General features: G+C 42.4%; 2 long non-coding RNA genes across 3 annotated transcripts in view; one reads left to right on the top strand and one right to left on the bottom strand.

Annotated features, from left to right (window-relative positions):
• Nucleotides 1–19,742, top strand: part of LOC121358642 — a 93,331-nt gene extending 73,589 nt beyond the window's left edge. Inside the window, exons 2-4 of one of the 2 annotated variants that reach the window (XR_005955921.1) lie at nucleotides 16,545–16,692; nucleotides 17,704–17,800; nucleotides 18,593–19,742. This is a non-coding gene — a long non-coding RNA (uncharacterized LOC121358642). The remainder of the gene's footprint in view (nucleotides 1–16,544; nucleotides 16,693–17,703; nucleotides 17,801–18,592) is intronic. The other variant, XR_005955920.1, reaches the window with a different exon arrangement.
• Nucleotides 9,839–13,633, bottom strand: LOC121358645. The gene is made up of 3 exons (XR_005955925.1): nucleotides 13,374–13,633; nucleotides 11,575–11,649; nucleotides 9,839–9,932 (listed from the first exon to the last, which is right to left on the bottom strand). It is a non-coding gene; the product is annotated as an uncharacterized LOC121358645 (long non-coding RNA).
• Nucleotides 19,743–22,172: the final 2,430 nt, after the last annotated feature.

Consider the following 22,172-nt stretch of genomic DNA (forward strand, 5'->3'; position numbering starts at 1 on the left):
CAGGGCTTGTTGCTGGAATCTTGCATGCTGCTGACAACGGGGAGGTCTGGGATGGTGGGCCACATCGGTTTGAAGTATGTCAGCTTAGCTGCTGCTCTCCCACTACCATGGGTAAATGCACTTAGGAGCCTTCTCTCTCTTTCACTTCTCCACCGTTTTTCCCCCCTTTTGGTCATAGACAGAGGAGCCTTTCAAAGCTTTTGATAAACTTATGTAATTGGGTATGTTTTCCAAAGCACGTCTCTGTTCTTTCCGAGGGCTTAGCTAAGAACATTATTCCAATTCTTCTCTAGGCCTTCAAAAGTGCCGATCCTTTCAAACATGTGCAGTGTGAAGGATTACAAATTTGTTTTTCAAAGGACCCCAAATCCCTGCTGCTTTCATCCGTTCCCCTCCTTGTGCTCCCAGTTTTCTCCCCTCAACCCAGTCTCATAGCCCCAGCTCTGAGCTGCAGGATGCTGACACTCCCTCTTCTCTAGTCCCTCCACCTCTCCCTTTTTCTTCTCCTTTTCAGCTCCCCCCACTGCCCATACTCCCCAATATTTTTTTTAATGTGAAACAAAAGTGCGGAGAAGCATTGCCATGGCAGCAATGCTGCAGTGGGCCCTCCCCTCCGTGTGCATGTGAGCTCTAAACTTTTAATATAATGGCCTGAAAAGAACAGGAAGGGGACAGCTTGAGGCAGAGAAAAAGAGTGAGGGAGAGTGCAAAAGCAATGAAAAGTGGGACAAAACCATTGGAAATGCATTCAGGCTGACATCACCACCCTTTCCCACAGTGGTCATTCACTTAGGAGGCTCCAGTGTCCATTCACTGGCTTAAAGCTAGCTTTCTAGAGCCCTGGGAGACCATCTTTCCCGGCCTGAATGCCTTTTTTGTTGTGAAACAGTGAACTGTTTCTGAAACCCTGCATAAAGGGCTGAGTAATTCACTGCAGTTGCCAGGAAGTCTGAGCCACTTGTGAGCTAACAATAGTTAACTTTATCTGCCGGCCCGAGCCCCCCTTCCAGCTGTAGGTCCTGAATTCTAATAAGGGCTTTACTCATGCCTCTGAGGTTATGGTAATATTTTATACATCTTTTTTCATTAAGACACAGTCATAGCTTCTGTTGAGGCACCGGAGGCAAGTGCTGTCAAATGATGTGGGGTGGGAAGGAAAGGAGAGAAAAGAAGGAAAATAGCTCTTTACATCAGGCAGGCAGTTTGGTCATTTTATACCAGAAATATAAACTTCGTTTGGGCAAAACCAGGGATCATAATTTTTAAAAATTCGCTTTACAAACCCCAGAGTCCAGCAAGATGTCATGATTGTTTTCTAGCTGTGAAACAACCTTAACTTTCCATAATTTGGGGTTGCTGGCTTTATTTTTTCTCTCTTTCTTCTCTGTCCCTGCACTGCGGGCATGATGGTGACAAGTGAGTGAATCATGAAGGAAATAGATGAATTTGTTTGGGTTTCCCTTTTAATCCAGATTTGGATGTCGATGTGCAGAAAAATTCTTCATAGTGACAGCACAGCTGTGTATAAGCAGTGACACAAAACAGTGATTCATGCAGTGGCTCTGCAATGCCGATAACGACAGTGTGTCTTTGAGAGATGTGGATCATCAGTTTTTTTCTTTACCTTCTGAACTAGATGCTTTCTTAATAACTGAAAAAATCAAGTGTAAGAGGAGCTCTAAATTGTCCCTTTGGCCTCCAGTGTTTTGAAAAGGAAAAGAAAAATTGCTTATTCCTCACTTTTAAGCAAATGGTCGCTCAGAGTGGAATTTATTTCAGAGCATCACTGTGGCCGTTCCTGTTCAAGGTAAAAGACAGCACAGCTTGAACAACTCTTCCATGTCTTTAGTGTCTGTGCCTTACTTGCTATGCCTTGAGAAATAACATTAGAAACGCCTGGATGGAAATAAAAGCACATATTTCAAGGTCCCACACAATACTTTATTAATGTTTATAAAAAGTGATTGAAAGATGTGTACAGGTTTTGTAAAACTAAACCGCCACAGAAATGTTCCTGATGTATTCTCCTATAACAGCAATACTTTTTCTTCATCTGTACTCATGACACCAGCTGATACCAGTGGGAGCTGCAACTGTTGTGGATGAGGTCACTGCAGGGTCACTGCATAGTAAATAAGTTGCTTGGCTTTTTGGTTAAGTTCAAGTATTGAATTGCTTTCATATCTTCTCTCCAAGTGACCTTTACCGGGGGGAAGACCATGCTCTGATGGAGTGACAGATTTGAACTGGCCCTTTTACTGTCTAACAGCAATGACTTCTGAGCTCCTCTGTGGGTTTGTCCTGCTGAGAATGAAAAGCTGCTTTTGGCGGGTGAAGGCTCAGGGGCCATGAGCTGTGTGTGCATGCACATAGGTGTGCATACATGCACCCCTCCCAAAAAACTCTCTTTTTCCCTAATCCAGATGAAGTGTGAGAGCAGTCAGATATCAGAATTGACAGAGCCCACAGGTAGCAGGCAGAGGGGAGAGTGGGGATGCAGGAGAGATGTTTTACAGAGACTTTTATTAATAGTGACTAACTGTAAAGTCATCAAAGCTATCCCCATGGTCCTGACTGAAAGCTCTGATCTACTGGTAGTGTGGCTTTCTCTCAGCATGGACTGCTTCTGCTCTTGAGATGAAACATGTGACCTGAAGCTGACTGTGTTGCATTTTGACAACCCATTTAAATAAAATTAATCTATTTGCTAATCCTTTGCAGGGAGGGAGTATAAATTAGAGGGACTGAGAGCATATGATGGAGAGAAAAGGAATCCAGCTTTCTAATTTACAGTGACCTTCAGGATTCACCATAAACCTTTACCATTCACAAATGAACATTTCATCTCATTCTGGAGATAAGTTTTGAAGCATGAAAAAATCTGCTCACTTTTTTACATGTCCAAATGCAGACCAAGCACATTTGAAAGTCGCGACCTGTGATCTAGACTTAAAATTTGTTCATTAATATATTAATTTGTCAGATGTGTCTGTATGATGCAATCCCTCTCTAATCATCTCCTCCCTTTCAGAGCAATGTAAATACTTCAAGCAGCTACATGCCTCAACTAGATGCAATATGATTTAATTCTCTCACTTCATGGGCTATCTACCCACCAAAAAGTGCACTATTGAAGAAACACTGTGAAATTTGGGTATTATAGAATACCAGGAAAAAGCCAAAACAAACCCTGAAAAATATACAGCACTCCTGTATTTCAAACTGATAGGGATGACTTCTGGAAAAAGATAGTGACTGAGAATTTTTAAAAACATTTCTTGATAACCAGGTCAAATACTTTACACCTTGTGTCGTGAAACCTCAAAACTTCAGCTGTGGAGTTACCTGGGATGGAATGTCTCTGTGCTTTTATGTTTTACTTGTGCTTTCAAGTTCCATAAATCAGTCTCTTTCATTTCAGTGCCCTACGCAGCCCCTTTTGCCTCCTAACACTTTGTCACCTGCTTTTAGTGACTTGTTTTTTTCCTATTTCTGAGCCTGGTCTCTCTTTCCTTCTGTTCTGACAGACCTTTCTCTCACTCTCAGAGTTTTCATTATTTTGCAGGATTCTTTATCCTCTTCGGGCACCTGGACTGTGTCTCACTTGCTCTTGCTCACTACCACTTCAAAGGCTTCTTTGTTTCCAAGCTGCTCCTGCTGGACCTGGCTTTCTGTTGTATTAGACAGTTCTGACTCAGGAAGTGTCAGCATCCTGTGTAAGACCATCTTAGCTCCTGGTAATGATGTTCTACAGCCCTATAGAACTGCTCAGAGTTACCCTGGAATCCAAAACTCTGTGGAGAACAAATAGCTAACAGCTCACTCAGAGCTCTGTTCTTCTGACAGCCTCTGTCCTGGGAGAAGAGAGATTGCTGCTTTGACTTTCCATGAGACTCCTGCATGGCAAGATCCAGTAGCTCTCCACCCATCTGTGGCTTGGGGACAGCATGGAGCCCCAGAAGCTGAGCTGTATGAACAGACTAACTTTTCTGGCACTGTTGTTCCATCAGACTTCAATGGTTCCCCAGGCTTTTCTACATCTGGCTTAAAAGAAATGGACTCTGAGCCAGAAATGGCAGGGCACCCTTGACTTAGTGTCAATAGTACTTGACACTGAGAGCCACAACATTCCTCCTCACTTACACAAGGACCAAGAAAAACCAAGTGTCATGAAAGATACAAGACAGTTTTATACACTAATAAAGGCATGTTTCACTCTATGACAGTTCTTAGCTAGAACACCTTATACAAGGAAAGTTGAGGCAGGAGGAAAGGCCTTTCCTCTTTTTACATCTTTAGAGAGTAAATATTCAAAAATAAAACTGCACAAGAGACAGTAAAGCCAGTGAAAGTCTCTGTTATATCCACCATTAGCATACCAAAGTCACCAGCATGAACCCAGCATGTGGAACTTGCCTGTTCATTAGCTGGATTGCTCTATTTTGATGGTGCACTGGTTTAGCACTGATGTAACACCTTCACAGTCAAACACTGTGAGCCTCATTTGAAAGACTGTGAGCATTTCCTTCAGGTGGCCAGGCAAGCAAAGCAAAATGAAAGTTGCTGGTGGGTGACAGGAATAAAAATACAGGATAAGAGAGTGCAATATTTCTCAGAGCCACACTGGGAACGCTGCAGGAATCCTAAAGAACACATCCAAGCTGAAAGGAGAGAGGAAGAATTTTTGGCGGGAGGTGATGCAAACAATTACTGTGCAAGCACTAAGAGCAGACCTGCCTCTTGTTTTCTTGGGTTTTTTTCAATGGCTCAGGGAATAGATTTGGCAACTCTGTTTTCTAGTTTTTAATGCTCTGTATAACACAACCAGAAAACTTGATGGAAAATACCACTTAAGAATTGAGCCACTGGTCCTTCATTCAGAAACCTGATGTTTGTTCAGCTACTTTCTCAATTCATCTTCACCAGCGAAGTTTAATTTCAACTGCATGTGTGTCTTTATCATTTCTGAAGCAGGAAATATTAATCACTAAATCTAATTGGTCTCACTGCTGCTTGCCCCAGGGCAGCTTTTTTAGCTTATGAAAACCAGTGTCAGTTGACATTGTCACCCACATGGCTTGATAACTAAGAGCTGAAGATAGGCTATTTCCATTTTAACTAGACAATAAAGCAGACAAGTTGATAAATGCTGAGGTAGGGTAGATTTCAGCAGGGAGGTTTTATGAAATGAAGATTCTCATTGGCCTTATACCCACCCTATCACTGGAAATGGAGCTGCCTACGCTTATCCTTTTAATGTTTTTATTAAGAGATGTTAGCAAAAGATGGGAGAAGACTGTGCAGCCAACTGAAAAAAATTAAGGGGGAAAAAGGAAAAGGCTTATTGTTACATAAATGTCCTTTCCTCCCACTTCTGCAGAGTTGTTCTTGATCCTTTCAAAGCAGTCTCCCTTCGAGAAAAGAAGATGCTGTTAGCTGGAATCATACAAAGAAGAAATTACAACAATTAGTCTTTTATGTTAATATTTTAGTCCATTAATGCTATTATTACTTATCTAGCACAAACTGAATGCTAGAGGCTTTTCAGATAGCAAACTCCGTGTCCCGGTGTACAGTGTACGGGTGATATATGCAAGAGGATGTGCGAGCTGGCATCTAATTAGGTGCTGGCATGTAATGGGTACTGGGCTCCTAGCTCTGCAGCATGGGGGTAAGCCAGACTAAACAAGATTTTTAAAGTTGTTCCACTCTCAGCTTTGAGGTATGAGGCCTGATCTCTTCTCGGTGCATTACTTTTCCTGCTGGTAAAAGAGAAGCTACTGTGCTCTGTCCCTGTGTCTTTAGATTTCAGAAGGTGTCACGGAATGTAACTTCCCCTGTAGATAAGGACTACTTAGCATACTGGGACATGCTCTCATTAAAGGCCTTCGTGCACTGCTACAGCACAAAACCTCAATAAATGCATTTCTTTCTCTGCCAGACACCTTTTCATTTTCTGTACTTGGTTCCACAAACAAGCACTGAAATTTCACCTGTATTTTTAATGAGTTTGCCCCATATCCCCTTTTATTTTTATTATTTTTTTATTTGAAGGATGAATATTTTAAATTAAACAGAAATGGAAAGGGGCAAGACAAGTATAGGGGCAAGGCTTACAATGCTTAGGATGAAATTTACTATAATTTCCTCCATTTTTCCCCTCATGTGCTTCCTTGGAGAGAAGTTTGAATGGAAAATCAGGCAGAGTTGATTCTTGATTTCTCTGGTTACCACTGTAGAGGAAAATTCATTACACCTAATTGCCTAAGCAATTGCCTAAGCAGGTAATACCTTCTGCTCTCAATAGATAGAATTTTGTAAGCTGATGCACTCACCTCTCCTCTAACAAAATCTTGGAAAAGTGGAGACCAGTGGTTGACCTGGTCCAGCAGATCTTCTCCATTTTGCATGGGAGGACTGAGGTTAAGCTCCTTCACAGGGTTACTGCACACACATTCACACTTGAGAGAGACCCCCTTCAACAGAAGCAGCAGGTTAAAAACAGGGCAGAAAGGGAGAAGTAGCTGTTCTTCTTCTGAGCCTTCCCACCTGCTCCAGGCATTGCACATGCCAAAACAGAGGTGACACAAGAGCAGCGGGAGTGGACTCCTCTTTGCTTTTTAAGGAGGATCAGGGCTGGTCCTGATGATCTGGAAAGAGGTTTTCCAAGTGCCCTGGGGCATCCTGGGGCTTCACAGACAGTAAAATGCTAAATAGGGATGTCTTCAGTTTTGAGTTTCATACAGCCCTTTCTGAAGCTGAATCTCTTGTGCTATAAACTCTGACCCTGATACCCAAGGTCCTCTGTAGGGACAACTGTGGGCAGTCGTCTCTCACTCCTGAGCCTCTCCCTTGGGATTTGTTGCTGGCATATTGGGGAAGATGGGGTGGGTGGTCTGTGGCACTGACCACACCACCTCTATACAGATCTAGGAGATACAGACATATAAACATAGAGCCTGTGCTTAAACTGAACATCTCTGAAGCCATTTGGTATATAGTGAAATTCAGGGTTTAGTTTACCTCAAATAAACAAACAAACAAACATGTTTGGTTTGGAACACCTGCCAATGGCTGAACCATATTATAGTTTTGGCCTAGTATCTCTGACTGCAAACTAATCTTCCTTTATACGCAGGGTGACGCCGGTGTGTGCACACAGGCAAACACAGAGAAGCCTCTGGGGAAGGCAAGCAGTCAAGTGGGGAATTCTGCATGTTGGGAGCCCACACAGAGCCCAGCTGACGAATAAATAAAGGAGTCCTGGCTTCTGACTGTGCCAGTTCCTTAACCTTTGGGATCATTAACGACTTCTCTCTTCCACTAAAAAAAAAAAGCCAGCAGTTCCTGTACTTTTCTGAGACACAAGCAAAGCATTTAGCACCACAAATAAGCTCATAATTTGACAGGCAAAATGCCCAGAAAAGTGAAAGCAGATTTCTCCCTCCAAGTCCCTGAATATCTTAGTGATCCTTTACTTGGTTTTCAAGTGCTGTTTCCTTTTTGTTTAATCACAGGTTTAGGTCAAGCCACTCTTCAAAATATCATGCCCTATCCATGTGCATTTTCTTAACCTTTAGTATGTTCACAGTTTCCTGTTTTGCCAGCAAAAACAGACACCACACAGAAATGCCTACATATGTCCAGAGCAGCTGCTGAGTAGCTCTCATTTTTAATTTACCTACCATCCATCCATGTGTTTTTCCCTTACGTGCAAATCCAGCATCCACAGAGTTGGCATAACAAGTATTCAAGAAGTTGTATTTGCTGTGAAACTGAGCAAAGGGAATTAACTACAGTATGTAAACAGTAACTTTTTATAAAGAGTTGAGGCTGGTAAAGGCCACAGCCAGGCAGAATGTTCAAGCCTCTTGAGAATGAAGTCATGCTGTTTCTTTCCCAAGAGACTTCCAGCCAAGGAGCCCAGTGGATTCTCAAAAGGGATGAGGAAGCAGGTGGCACCCCGGGGTAGGGTCTAACTGTCTCGGGTTCCTTGTTGGAAACAAGCCTTTGAGTGCTCTCTTGGAACTGATCTGAGAGGATTATTGTGCATCCCCAGCCTCTCTGAAGGACCAGACTTCCCTGTCACACATAACCATCCTTCAGCACACTGGACTTCCCAGGGCTTATGTTATCTGGGGAGGTGGTTCAGGAAAGACAGTATTGGAGCATGGAGCTTTGCTGCCTTGCTGTGTGGCTGCTGCTGCTTCAGAGGAAGATGATAGCTGCATTTGCATCAAGCCACAGTAAGAAATTCTGACTGAGTATGGGGGAAAAAAGAGCAATATGAGAGTGGTTCAGAACTGAAGAAAATGCCCACCAAGGCTGTGCACTTTCCATTCTGGGACAGCCAAAACTCAACTGGACAAGCCTCAGCAACCTGCTTTAAGTTTAAACTTACCCATGGTTGAGTGGGGTTTGGACTGGAGACCTCCAAGCCCCATACAACCTAAACTGTGCCATCATTCTATGAGAGAGAAGGACAAGATGAGCCTCCCCTTTGCACCCCTCTACCCTCCTATAGGCTCTCTCCCCTGCTCTCCCTCCCTATGCATCTTTTGGATTAGCATTTGACTACTTCTCTGCCATAAAGGAAAGTTTTGAAGGTAAATCATCACATCCACACCTGATTTAGAGGAGAAACTCACATCCCAGTGGTGATTTTATACAAATTTTTCAATAATAAATGACTTACTTAAGACCATGCAGTACATTGGCAGCAGAATGTGACTCTGACTGGGTAGTCTGAGCACTAATGGTTTGCAGACAGAGGATTCACACTTCCTTCTGTCCCTCGGAGGAGAGGAGATGGACATTTTTCTGGGCAGCTTCTGTGAGGAGCCTGTCACATGGTAAAATGCCAGTTGTGATTATTCTGTGTAAACCACCTGAAATCCATGTGTAAAGGGGCAAAAAATTAACCTTTAAAGTAACCCCTACCAACCACATTAAAGGGAGAAGAATGGCATAGTTAATTTTGTTTGATAGTCATCAGGGGAAGAACAGACTCCAGTCATTTCCATGAATAAAATCTTTATTAATTTTCTTAAATAAAGGTTTTATTGTTTCACACCTATTTCTTGGATTCCAAATGAACTCATCTTTGTTATCAGACTTTGCATTTGCTTTTTAGGATTTTTCTTCTTATTTTTCCTTTTTCTTTTTTTTTCTTTACTCCTCGTCTTGCCAGTAGGTTCTAGAGAAGTTTTCAGGCTGCAGGACATTGCTGCAGTCGGGATAGCTGTAAGAGTGAGAGCTGCATGCTGGCTGAATTGGAGCTGTTTCCCTTGCAGCCCTCGGGAGCCCCCCAAGCTGCTTGCTCACCCCACTCGATGCCGAGCCGGAGCTAGCAGCACCGTGCTGTAATTAATTCATTAATTAATCACGCCATAATGAGATGCATGGATGAGATGACTGCTGCAGGAGTGCTTTAGGGAGTAAATGCAAAGCCAAACACTCGCCTTGCGGCGATGCCCTTGTACTTTCAGTGTCCCGGCTGGTGACAGGCGCATCACAAAGGGCCCAGAGGGCGGAGCGGCGGAGCTGCGGCTGCCCGGAGCCCATCCTGCTTCCCCAAAAAGATTTTCTTGAAATGAAGAATTTGCGCCTCATGATGGGACACCGTGGGTAGAGGGAGGGTGGATTGGAGGTTTTTTTTGTTCTTTTTTTTTTTTTTTTTTTTTTTTTTGATTGGTGGTAATTTTTGTATTGCTGAAGAATTTGTAAGCGTCTTCTTGCCGCTCTGGATTTTCATTTTTATCCCCTTCCTTGAAGCTGTGAAATTTCCTGAATTGTGAAAAACACAGGTCCTTACTCAGGTTTTCAGGCCAGCAAGAAATCCATGATGGTCTAAGATGAAATCGCTGTGACTTTTCCCGGGATTAATTTGTGATATGCCACATTCAGGGAATGCATCTCATGCACCTTTGAAGCTGAAAGATGAAGTTGAGGGAATAATTTCTGATTTGCCTGCATGTAACAGTGGCTCACTCGGCCAAAAGCCTGTCATAAGGGAAATAACAAATGATTTCTGAAGTTGATTGTATAATTCTGTCAGACAGAAAGGGGAAACTACAGGCCCACTTCTCTTTCATGAGATGTGATTAATTCCCATTGGTTTAATCACTGCTGGGATGTGTGTCAGGTGGGGATAGAATGGGACAGGAAGGAGAGAGGACCCAATAGCAGGCAGCCATTTATGATTATCTTTAATCATAAATTTTCCTCACTGGAAGTCACTAAAAGGCCTTGGCTACAGGATCATGTACACACACCTATTTTCTCCGGTTGTAAACAGCACAACATTTTATGTACAGAGTACAGAATATGGATTGTCATGTCAGGACTCCAGATTACTTCACTCCTTAAGGCAAAGTGCTGCAAGTCTGGATTTGAGAGGTAGCTGGTATCATGCTGCAGGGTCTTGATACAGCAAACAAATCTCTGAAAATGGCGACACCTTCCCTGTGACAGGAGTGCCATTGCCTACACAGCTACTGGCAGCCCGCAAAGCCTGTGCAATCGGTCATGGGGATAAAGGACAGAAACATTTCTAGATGCAGCACTTTCCTGCTGATTTCAGGATCATCCTACAAAGTAATATGACCAGCCTCACCAATTCAGCCCTTGCATGTTCCCTTCTTCTTCAGAACTCGCCTTTCTTCAAAAAAGAACAGTATCTGTCAAGGACAACTAATCCCTATTGCTTGCTCTCAGGAGGTCCTTTCATGTGGCAAGAAAAGACCATAGCTTAGCTGAGTGAAAGTGGGCTGATGTTCTAATTTTGTTCTTTTTTTTCCTTTTGTTTTACAATCTATTTAGGATTAGAAATGTACTTGGGAAACATAATTCTCCTGAAATGGAGTTTCTGTCAAAAAAACCCAAAAAATGTCATGACAAGGAACAATTTTAAAAAGTTTGAAACTTCTTGTTTCAGCAGCCTTTAATGGAATAGTGCTTAAAAAAATAGCCCATGAAACTGCTATGACATTTACCAAATGAAACTTTTGGACCTTTTGTGTCAAAATGGCATTTTTCATTTCAAAAGTGACCTAAACGAGAAGAAAACAAAGTTTAACAAGAGAATTAAACACATGGAGAATGAAGAATACATTTCATTTTGGGTTGAATAGTTTAGTCTGAATTACTCCATCAAGAAACTCAAAATAATTTACTGTAATCGGAATGGCATTTTCCTGACTTTTCAACAAAAACAATAAAACCACCTCTTATACACCTCAGCTTTAAGCTGAGGATGAAAGAAACATTTTTTGATTTGCAGCAGCAGCAGGACATGGCAACATAGCAAAAGAACTGCCTAAGATGCTTCCAATTTCTGTGGTGAGTAGGAGTGGGCCATTTGAAAAAACACAACAGCTTACCCAGCCCCACAGCTTTTGTTGATGTGAGAACTATAGCTGCAGATAGTAAATGGAACATGAAAAAAAATTAGTCTACAACTAAATTTCTGAACCAAGAGGCACTACCCGTGGCCACCAAATTTTTCAGCTCTTCTTCAAGTGAAACACAACCCTAAGAACTTTAATTTTGTGGCTGAAGGCCTGTGTTACTGACCTGGTCGCCCCAGCTTCCTTGGAGCTCTTACCACAGGCTCCTCAGTTCTGTGGCTGCTGCCCATGTGCAATGAACCTGGGGGCCAAAAATACCCATTGCAAATGCTATGGCATAGCAGCAACATTTTTTTCCCTGTATGAAATCCCTCCATGTGGATTGTGTTACCATCCCACCTCAGCTAGCACATGCCGTCTGGGATTAACTGGCCCACGAAACTCAGTCCTGGCAAGGACTGAGCTGAAACAGTGCAAACCCTGTTCTGCCCACACTCCAGAGCTCCCCTTGAGGGCATTTGGGAGGCTCGGATGTGCTCTTCTCAGGTGCCTCTTCTGGGGGTTGTTCCACACAGGGGTCACCATCTATTTTACGTCCCCTCTTCAGGGATAGTCCAGACTTGGCAAGAGGTGGCCATCAGTGTCCTCCTCCCCAGTCCCCATAGTGACTTTCCCTTCAGGCCCCCTGGCATTTGAGCTCTGTTGTAGTTCCCCTGCTTAGTACTGTCACACAAATTTTTGCATGAGGACTTTTCTCGTTCTTTCTTTGGAAGCCTTTCATATCTTTGGAGGAAGGGTACTTGGTGAGGCAGAAGTGTGTAGATAGAGCAGGGGACATGTCTAGGGAACTTAACTCTGTGTAGGTTATCCCATCCAGACACTTTGTCACTCCAGACACTTTGTCACATTTTGTCACTCCTTACCCTGTAAATCTAGAGTCTTACCAGCATGAGTAGAGGTTCCATTTATATCTCTGCATGAGGTCAAAATTTGTAATGTAATCTGTCCTTGCCATTGTGTGTGTATGTGTATATATATGTATAAAAGTAGCCATATAGATGCTCATAAACTAATGAAGTGCAGCAGCTCTGTGAAATTAGGAACGTACATGTCACTGTAGTAGCTTGAAAAAAAAAAATGATGCAAGGCTTAGCCCTTTCAGGCTATCCTTTCTTGTTGCAACAATTTCTGCAAACGGGGTGGCAGGAGGGACCGGGTGACAAGAAGTTCATGATAAGGCATGGGGCCCTTCAGCCTTGGCTGTCTGATTGAGGTGTGACTCCATTCAGCAGCTTTCTTCCATCAAGAACAGTTTTTATTTGTGTTATTTTTGCTTGACAGAGACCCCTCACGAACTGTCACACCCTTTGTTCTGAGCTGAGGTCCTCTTTAGAGAAAAGTTTGTGAACAGAGTATGGGAAAGATGGCATTTCTTTCTTTTTTGTAGTTAAGGGCCATGGTAAATTGGCACCAAGTGCACAGCTTCACTTGCCCTGCCCTATGCAGTGAGGGCTTTGGGATCCTGGATGTATCTGTAGCATGTTTCATGGACACTATCACTGGGTGTATAAAAGAGCAGTTTCTTACAGCAAATGCTCTGCTGATAGCATGGTGCCCGCAGTGAGCTCACAAGGATGGCTGGATTATTAAGGGATGTAAAAAGAGCCTTTTAGAAGTGTCACTCCTACACACTAGGGTACAGCAGGAGGTGCACAGCGGCGGTCTGTGTGTCTCTCACAGCAGGGACTGTTGGCACAATGGCTTCTGTTTTTGCTGCCTGTTCAGTATTATTTGTTTTATGTTGATACTGTCAATGCACTTAAAGAGATTATATATTTTTCCCATGGCATAAACAAAATGACTTGCATTTTGCAAGGAGAGTAATGGTAATGAGAACTCAGGCTTCAAGGGGAAATGATAGTAAGGCTGACAGCAAGGAGAAATAAATCTTGTACATTCAACTTAGTCTGAGATGACTGTCATTTCCTTAAATAAATTAATAAAGTCAAGTCCCGATGTTCTTACCTTATGAGGATGGGGAGAAAAGGGAATGAGCTGCGACCTTGTGGCAGGCAGTGTTTTTAGTAGGTGATCTCTTACCATCAGCTCGAACCAAGCTTCAAGCAAGACATGAGTTTGGTGGTTCTCCTCAGGCCGATGTTAAACCTTTGCCCTCCCCCTTCCATCCACTACTTTGCAGCAGCCCAGAGCTAGACATGATTACAGAGATGGAGGATGATGTAAGGACTCTCCTGGAGCCAGCTGGGCTTAACAGGTCACTTCAGAAACATCTCCAGCCCTTCTCCCCTCCCCACTGTCACTCCTCCCTTTCCTTGCTGAAGTGTGTAGCCATGAGCAAGACTGAAATGAGGAGGGGGAGTCATGCTATTAAAAATTCTGAATCCCTGCTCCCTGGAAGATGCTGAGCATTTGTTCATCCTTTGTTCCCAGGGGACAACATACTGTATGTTACAGCCATTTGTTGGTTTGGTTTTTTCCCCCACCCAAATGCAGAACAGTGGCAGCTGAGCCGCTGTATGAGAATAGCATTAAAATGTGTAATGCACCATAAATAAACAGAAGTAGACAGCCAGGAAGCTGTGGTAATCACTGCTTTGATGTAGCATGAATTATGATGTGTGTATATATGTGAGCGAGTGTGCGGGGGCGGGGTTTCAGGGTTTCATGTTTCTGGCTGTGCTTGTTTTGACTCAGCTGCTGTTGCTCTGGGAAGAGAGCGAACCCAGTCTGTCATTTACCTATCTCCACCTTCGCACTGACAGCTGTGCATGTCCCTTGACTGAGAGGAAAGGGATCTCATGTTCCACTGCCTGTTCCCTTGGAGTGAGTCCCTCCTCCGCCTCCTCGCTGTCCCCAGTGCCGCGGTCGCAGGGCAGCAGGGGTAATCCTGGCTGTCTCCCAGGACCGGGTCACTCCTCCCGCAACCTAGAGAGGATCCTTTTACATCCCGGGCTTCAACATCACCTTCCAGGAGTAGCTGGTTTATGTTTCTCGGGTCTACATTAGGCTGTTGGGTTTGGTTTTTTTTTTTTTTCCCTTGCTGATTTCCTGCTGCTGCTGGGATAGTGAAAAAGGCTGTGGTTGTGTTAGCACAGACAGGTGAGGTTATTAACAACCCGGTGTCATGCTTCCTCCAAGACACCGAAATTAAAAAGGTTGCTGTCGCGGCCCCCGCGGCACGTCCGGGGATGCGCGCCCGGCCCGGCCCGGCCCGGCCTGCGCGCCGCGCTCCGCCCGGGCGGAAACGCCCGCGGGAAGAAAGGCGCGCTCCCCTCCCGCAGGAAGCGAGCATTTCCCAGCTGGGGCGAGGCAGGGAAAGCGCAGGGCTTGGCTGTGCTGGAAGGCTGTTGTCTCGAGCGGGGAAAAGGTTTAAGAACGCAGAAAAATGGGAGCTCTTAAATACCTAAAAATTTTTCAGCCGAGTCAGTCAAGTCTGACAGGCTTAGATAGTTCTAATGAACTGCTGAGCGTGGGTGAAATTTTCTTGCAGTGGTGATATACTGATGTAACCAAAGAGTGTGCAGAAACTATCCGGGTGAAGGAGTGGTTTTTAGCTAGACAGTTTCAATGGGAATTTGGTGTCTACATATCTCTGAGCATCCAGATGTGTATTTTTCTCATTGTTGCCACTTAATACAGTTACACTTTATTTTATTATCGTTTTAGTGAAGAGGAAAGATACATTGAAGTCTTTTTACATATAAGGACTGCAATACATAAAAGCAAGAGGAAGCCCTGCAATTTTTCTCTGAGGAATAAAGGTGCACCTTGGTGGAGCTGAGTTAATGCTGTAACTAATCTCTCCCTGAGTCAGCAAGGAGCTGAGGGATGTGCTTAACTTTATTCACAAACTCTTAAGAAGTTTGTGAAACAGATGAAGCCTTGTTGCTGTGTGGCAGAGCTGCACACTAATGGATGCATTAAAAAATGCTGTCGCAGCGCACCTATATTGCCACACATGGTAATTAGTCAAATTGCAAGACAATTACCATTCCAGTGCTGAGATAGCTGACTTGCACTTGCTTCACGAATGCTTGGAAACACCTTCCTCATTCAGAACCAGCAGGCCTAATTCTGTATTATGTTGTTGCTCCATTGCCCTCCAGCAACACAAAAGGCCTGAAGAGGCTAGAAATAGCCTCTGGAGAGCAATCTCTGACATAAGATGCTCATCCCAGCCCATCTGCTGGCATACCACAGCTCCTCAACACTAGCTCACTCCAACTGCCTCACAAACCTCTGCCTGGGGCCCTTGTTGGGAAGGGGCCATGTGTTTGACACGTACACGCAGAGAGCACTGCCTAGCAGTAGCTCAAAAGCAGCTTATGGTCCTAGGGGCTAAATTAAACTCATTTCAGGAGACAATAATAATTCATGAAGCGCCCCTTCCCTCACTCCTATCCACCAAATAGCATCTCCTCCTCCCCTTCTGTTCACCGGCTGTCCCCCAGGAGATCCTTGCTAGCCCTCTCTGCTGCAGAGAGGTTGAGTTGGAGCAGGGGGATGGTGCAGGACTAGGCAAGGAGCCAGTGGTGGTGTGTTTTGGAAATGGTGGTAAGCAGGAGAAGGAAGGGAAAAGCAGGCTGTGTCTCCTTCATCTCAGTGAGCACCTCCATGCACAGAGTGGCAGGATGAGCCCTAGGAAGCCCATGGTGAGCCAGCCCCTCTTTGTGGAGGCAGCACAGTAAAGTGGAATCTCTCTGCCTTCATTCCAGTGTGCCAGCTCCCAGTGAACGGGCAGAGGATTTTGGGCACGAGGTGGGACTCCTTGTGTTTTGGAGCCACTAACCACTCCCTGCCTTTTGCTCGGGACAGAAATGCTCTCCTGTCTGGTCTTTCAGGCTGGCTGTGGCTCTCTTCTCCAGTGGGAATGGAGCTGTTGGTTCTCTCCCACCATGGGAGGTGGCCCTGGGCTTTCCAACGCTGCCAAGCACCCACAGTTCACACAATGGGTGCCCACTTCTTCTCCTTCATTTGCATGTTGCTCACAGCATAAATCCTACTTTTGTTATGCACAACATTTGGTTTGCACAACATTTTCAAAACAAAAATTATGTGAGCATGAGAAATAGCCACTGCCCCTGACTTTAGATTGCTTTTCACTCGTAAAGATAGGACTTGATAAACTAACAATACAAAATAGCTTCTCCTAAGTCATATCTCTTTTTATATTAGCTTTACAGGCTCAAGCCACCCAAGAAGAACATGAGGGGTTTTAATGCTCTTTCTTGATCAGAGGAAAAGATGAACAAAAGGGGATTCTGCAGTGCAAGAGTTATTTGACAATGCAAGTCTGATATAATAAATTATTCTGCTCATTTCTGTAAGTATGTAAAGCATATGTAAACCAGCTCAAATGTCAGTATATTCAGACTTTTTAGAGTTTTGAATTTCTTTTGCATTGCAGAAGAAAAATACATTTTATTAAATGAAAAATTATTGACACTTCTGTTCTCACTAGCTGAAATTAATGAAAGCTTTGTCATTGTCTTAAATGAAGTGAGAATCACACCATTGCAGTCCTATTTAGTGTCATAAAGTTGTCAAGCTGCCAGCTTCCTGTTGGTATGTTAATGGCTTTTTTTATGATATTTAAAGCAGATAAATTATTTGTATAGTGATTTATTCTATTTTGCAATTAATTGCAGTCATTGAAATATGTTTTATCTTGCACTGGGGTTTTATTTTATATGGTGAGGCCATCACATTTCCATTTTTTGTGGTATTTGAGAGCTTTATATTTGCCCAAAAGATGTAAGTACAGCAGTTAATGACTGGATGCAAATTCAGTGTTCTGCTTTCACATAGTTTATTACGTTCAGTCAGTGTCTTTGCTGAGTAGAGATTTACATTTTAAGGCTTTTTTTAAAATTTTAATCTTCTGACATATTATTACTAGGATTTCAGATAAATCCAGTGTTTTTACGCTCCACATTTTTTGTTCTTATTTGCTGTGGTTCTTATTTTCATTTTCAAGGAATAACAAGAATGAAATGTGTATATAAAACAAAGATACATCATAAAACACATCACATTTGCTTGAAGATATTGCTAGCATAAAAATATTAGTAGTTATAAATCCATCTCCAAGAAAAATTACTATGTTTCTCTGCATTCGACCAGCTGTTCATTAAATGGAAAGATACTTTTTCTAAATTGTCTAAATTTTAAGGTCATGTATCTCCTTCTAATGGCTCAGTCTTTGAAGGAGCATCCTTCCAGTTGTTAAACTAGCTCTCAAAATAAAGTTTTTTCTACTGTTTATGTGCATGCAGATGAAATTTGTATTCACAGGGAGAGCTAAACCAAGACTTATATTCTTTTTCCCCTGAAGATCTACTCTCCCACCTTTTAGATGCTTCTGCTTTTGAGGTGTGGAATCGCATGTGAATCACAGCAATTGAAAAAGCAGCCAAACCTGCAGATTTCTGGTATTGCTCTGTCCTTTATATTTTACAGTGCTCATTGGGCTCCTGAACTTGACAGAAGCTTGTCCATTTGTACTGTGAATACCTAAATCTAGGAAAGCTAAAAAGCATGAAAAATAAGATGTGCTACCCCTTGAATAACTGTTTATAATGTATGGAGGAAAATACAGCATTACATTGTGGGGGAGCTTTACTGGAGTTCCCAAGGGGATGAAGTGACTGACTTTAGAATTATGTCAATACCACTGGCATTGCAATCCTGCTCAAAGGCTCCACTGGGCAAAGAGCTGGGCCTCTACCTAATCAAAGGCAGCCCACCTGCTATAACTGAAAGCACTTTTGCTGATGCAGGTGACACAAATGCAAAAGCACTCCTAGTTCTGGCTGTCAGTAGCCTGTCTATAATCAGTCTAGTGTCTGGGTTTTATTTCCTTAAACAATGTGAGAGTTTTTGTGGTATTTTTATGATAAATATTATTGAATGACGGCTTATCCCCAAAGTAGGATTAGAATTTATTCAGGAATGCTCTTTTATGTAGTAGTTTTTAAATGAACACATAAATTAAAAGATAAGCTTGTTAACAACTCTGAAATAAAATTAATTTGTTGATGTAAATTGTTACTCAGCAGGAATGTCAGGTCTGCAAAATAGCTGCAGTTTTAGTTGCTGAGAGTCACAGTGCCTTAAGTAAGGCATTTCCACAAGTCCCATGAAACAGCTTATAAATGCTTTGATTTAATGTTAATATTTTAAATTATTTTAATGGTAAAATTTGCTCTTCTTTCATAAAACAGCTTCTCCTAGACACCAGACTCCTGGGAAAATTGGAAGGAAAAACAGAAAAAAGAAATCACTCTAAAGGACCCACTCATCAGCCCTGTATCATAGGGTTAAAATTCAGAGATGATAATAAACTTTGCAAACTTTAAAAAAACAGCAACTGATATTTGAACATTGTAGCAAATAGATGATCTCTTGAGTTATAGAATTTAGAGGTCAATCATTCAAACACAAGTTATTTTATTTGACTCACATAATTAGTGGCCATTACTGCCTGTTTAAACTGACTGGTAAATGTTTATTTACTTTTGCATCACATCCCCAGAGCAGCACAAAACGGTCTCAACACACTGATGTGTCTAGCAGCAGAAACCACCCACGCTGAAGGGTCTCATTGCAGCAAGGGCAGAGACACCTCTGCCCTTGGGGTGCCACTAGAAGGACGCTCTGCATATGGTCCTTAGTGCATAACAGCCACCTCTGAATGTACTTGCCATTTGTAAACAGATCTGTCCAATTTATCCTGAACTCCCAGTGCCACAGTGTGCTGCTGCCACTGCCCAAGCTGTTCTCTCAGTTCCAGTACGTATGTGCCTGCTGACATTGTGGCTCTTGACTCCATGAACATGCCTATGGAAACAGAGATGCACCAAGCTTCCCTTTTTAAAATGCTTGCACAAGATTTGTGCAGTGGAGACTGCTGATGACAGACATTTTCTGCCAGTGGAAAGAGCAAACCATGGAAGCATGGATGCAAGTGCAGGAACTGCAGCCTCTCCTGTGCTCTGGGGAGTGCAGTGGCTTCCCTGCTGTCCATACTAGCTTGCTCAGTGGCTTGCCCACTGACAATGTGATTGTGCAGACCCTTGTTTGTGAAGTCAGTTCAATAGCCTCACGTGAGACTGCTTGCAGAGAGGGTGGAGTTTTCCTGATACACACAGCTGAACTTTAAGAATTGAATGTCATATGTCATTTAGGAATTGACTTTGGTCATATGTCCAGTGGATGAAATGGTGTGAAGTCAGCTGCTGCTCCTGGCTGCTGTGAACTTTCTATGAGGATGGAAGGACAAGGCATAGAAATTGCTTGTTCTTTATAAACATGATTATTTATAATTAATTGTTTTAATTTTATTACCAGTAGAATGTAAGGTGAAATAAATGATTCATAAAGCTCATCTTCCCTTATCTCTGCAATTCTTTCATGGGCTCACTGGTGATATAATTTATGCTTGTTTCTCCATTTACTGCAATTGCCCTTTATCAGAATTCAGGCTGTACTTTGCTGGCTGATTCTGATAGCTGGAAGTAATGCAAAGAGGATGTTTTTAAAGTAGATTATTACAGGGAAAAGAATGATTTTCTATCACCATGATGGTGTTTGCAAAGGGGATCTAAATTTTCTTTCAAACAATACTCTTAACTGCTTAATCCTCTCACCTCTATGAATATTTATAAATACAAGAATTTGAGTTACCTTTTCTGTCACCCCAAAACCAAACATATTGATAAGGCAGTATGAAATGAAAAAATAATTTTGACTTGAGAATTTCTCCCATTGGTAGGGAAGTAGATATTAAAATAACTTAAGTAATAAGCTGAATAAACTCAAAGCTTCAATGTCAGGGTCATATCTGAGCCTGGTGCTAAGAGGGATAGTATTTCATTATAGACAGATGAACATTCTGTTTTCTTCTGGTCTTAAAAATCTATGAAATCAGATCTCTCAACTCTGGAAAAGTGCAGCACTTTTCTCTGGACCAGACAGAGCTACAGAAAAGCATGTCAGACCTGGTCCTTTAAGGGCACCTTGGTGGCTAAGTGAATGGGAATACTGCTAATGTGATATTTGCAGCTGTCACCCCAAAACCAAACATATTGATAAGGCAGTATGAAATGAAAAAATAATTTTTACTTGAGAATTTCTCCCATTGGTAGACAAGCAGATATGAAAATAAATAATAAGCTGAATAAACTCAAAGCTTCAATGTCAGGGTCATATCTGAGCCTGGTGCTAAGAGGGATAGTATTTCATCATAGACAGATGAACATTCTGTTTTCTTCTGGTCTTAAAAATCTATGAAATCAGATCTCTCAGCTCTGGAAAAGTGCAGCACTTTTCTCTGGACCAGACAGAGCTACAGAAAAGCGAAGGCTATTAGAAGTAAAATACTCATCGATTTAAATGTGGAAATCCTGTCCAAACAAGGAAAATAAAAGACAAGTTAAACCCATCCTGTTGAACATAGAACTCTAATGAGGCAAGCCAAAAAAAGATTTTGAAGAGCAACTTCCTACAGGCATAAAAGTGACTAATAAGAAGTTTCTCAGAAACAGGAAGCCTTTTGGAAAGTCAATAGGCTGAGAGATGATTAAGGTGCAAATAGGATACTCCAGGAAGCAGTGCTGTGGTGAGAAAGCTAAATGAATTATTTGCATCAGTGTTCTCTTCAGAAGAGGTCATGAAGGTTTCCACACCTGAGCCATTCTTTACAGGTTCAAGCCTGAAGAGCACTCAGAAATCGAACAGTCAACAGAGAAGATTTTCAGAGCAATTCAATAAAATAAGCAGTAGCAAATCTCAAGGACCAGGTAGCATTAAACCAAGCATTCTAAAGAAGCTAAAATATGAGACTGCTAAACTACTAATTTCTGAAATCACTCTTGAAAGCAGAAAAATAGAAAGTTGCAAATGTGATGCTATTAAAAAGAAAAAAAAAAAAACATTTAAGGAGCAGAACAGAAAAACTACTGACCAGTAAAATTGATTTCTGTACCAGACAAATTGGTAGCGATCATAGAAAATAGAACTGGTAAACACATCATTTTGTAGAGAGCAAACATGCCTCACAAATCCATTATCATCCTTTGGGGGAGTTAATGAGAATCAGAAGAAAGGCATGCTGCCTGATATACAGTGGACCTGAGTTTTCACAAAGTGATTCACATAACCAAAGGTCCTTAAAGGAATTAAACAGTTATGGGATAAAAGGGAGGTCCCCTCACATGGTTTCATACATGACTAAAATAAAAGCAACAAAAACTGCCATGTTTATAAAGTGGAGAAATGGGACCCAATTGAATCCCACAGGGTCGCTGCTGGGACCCCTCCTGTTCTGAATTAGATTTGATACAGGAATGGGGATGAGGCCAGGCTATGTTCCAACTTTCCAGCTTTCAACTGCTTTCTTTGATCAGGAATACAGTTTAATTTGAGTACAGACTGAATACGTTGGTGCATAGGCCTTTATGACCAGGAGACCATTGCCAGGCTTGTGTTATTGAGATTTTGTGGGTTCTTTAGCAGGCTTGATGAGAAAGGAAGAAATTCTTTCTTTCTTTCTTAGGTTGGAAACTGCAGTAATGGCAGGCATCAGGGAATATGGTGTGTATGCCTCAAACTTGACGGAGCTGGCAGATATTCCTGTTGTGTATGTCAAGCAAATTAAATGCTAATATTGACCCACCACCAGCAAAGATACTTGTTGACTGAGGATGGGAGAAAAGAAACGATTTGCCAATCTATAGACCAAGATGTCAGAAATATGATACTACAACAAGAAGCAACTTTTTATCATTGAAACATCAGATTTTC

This window comes from Pyrgilauda ruficollis, unplaced genomic scaffold (genome assembly GCF_017590135.1).
Source record: "Pyrgilauda ruficollis isolate IOZ18807 unplaced genomic scaffold, ASM1759013v1 scaffold4, whole genome shotgun sequence".
Lineage (NCBI taxonomy): Eukaryota > Metazoa > Chordata > Aves > Passeriformes > Passeridae > Pyrgilauda > Pyrgilauda ruficollis.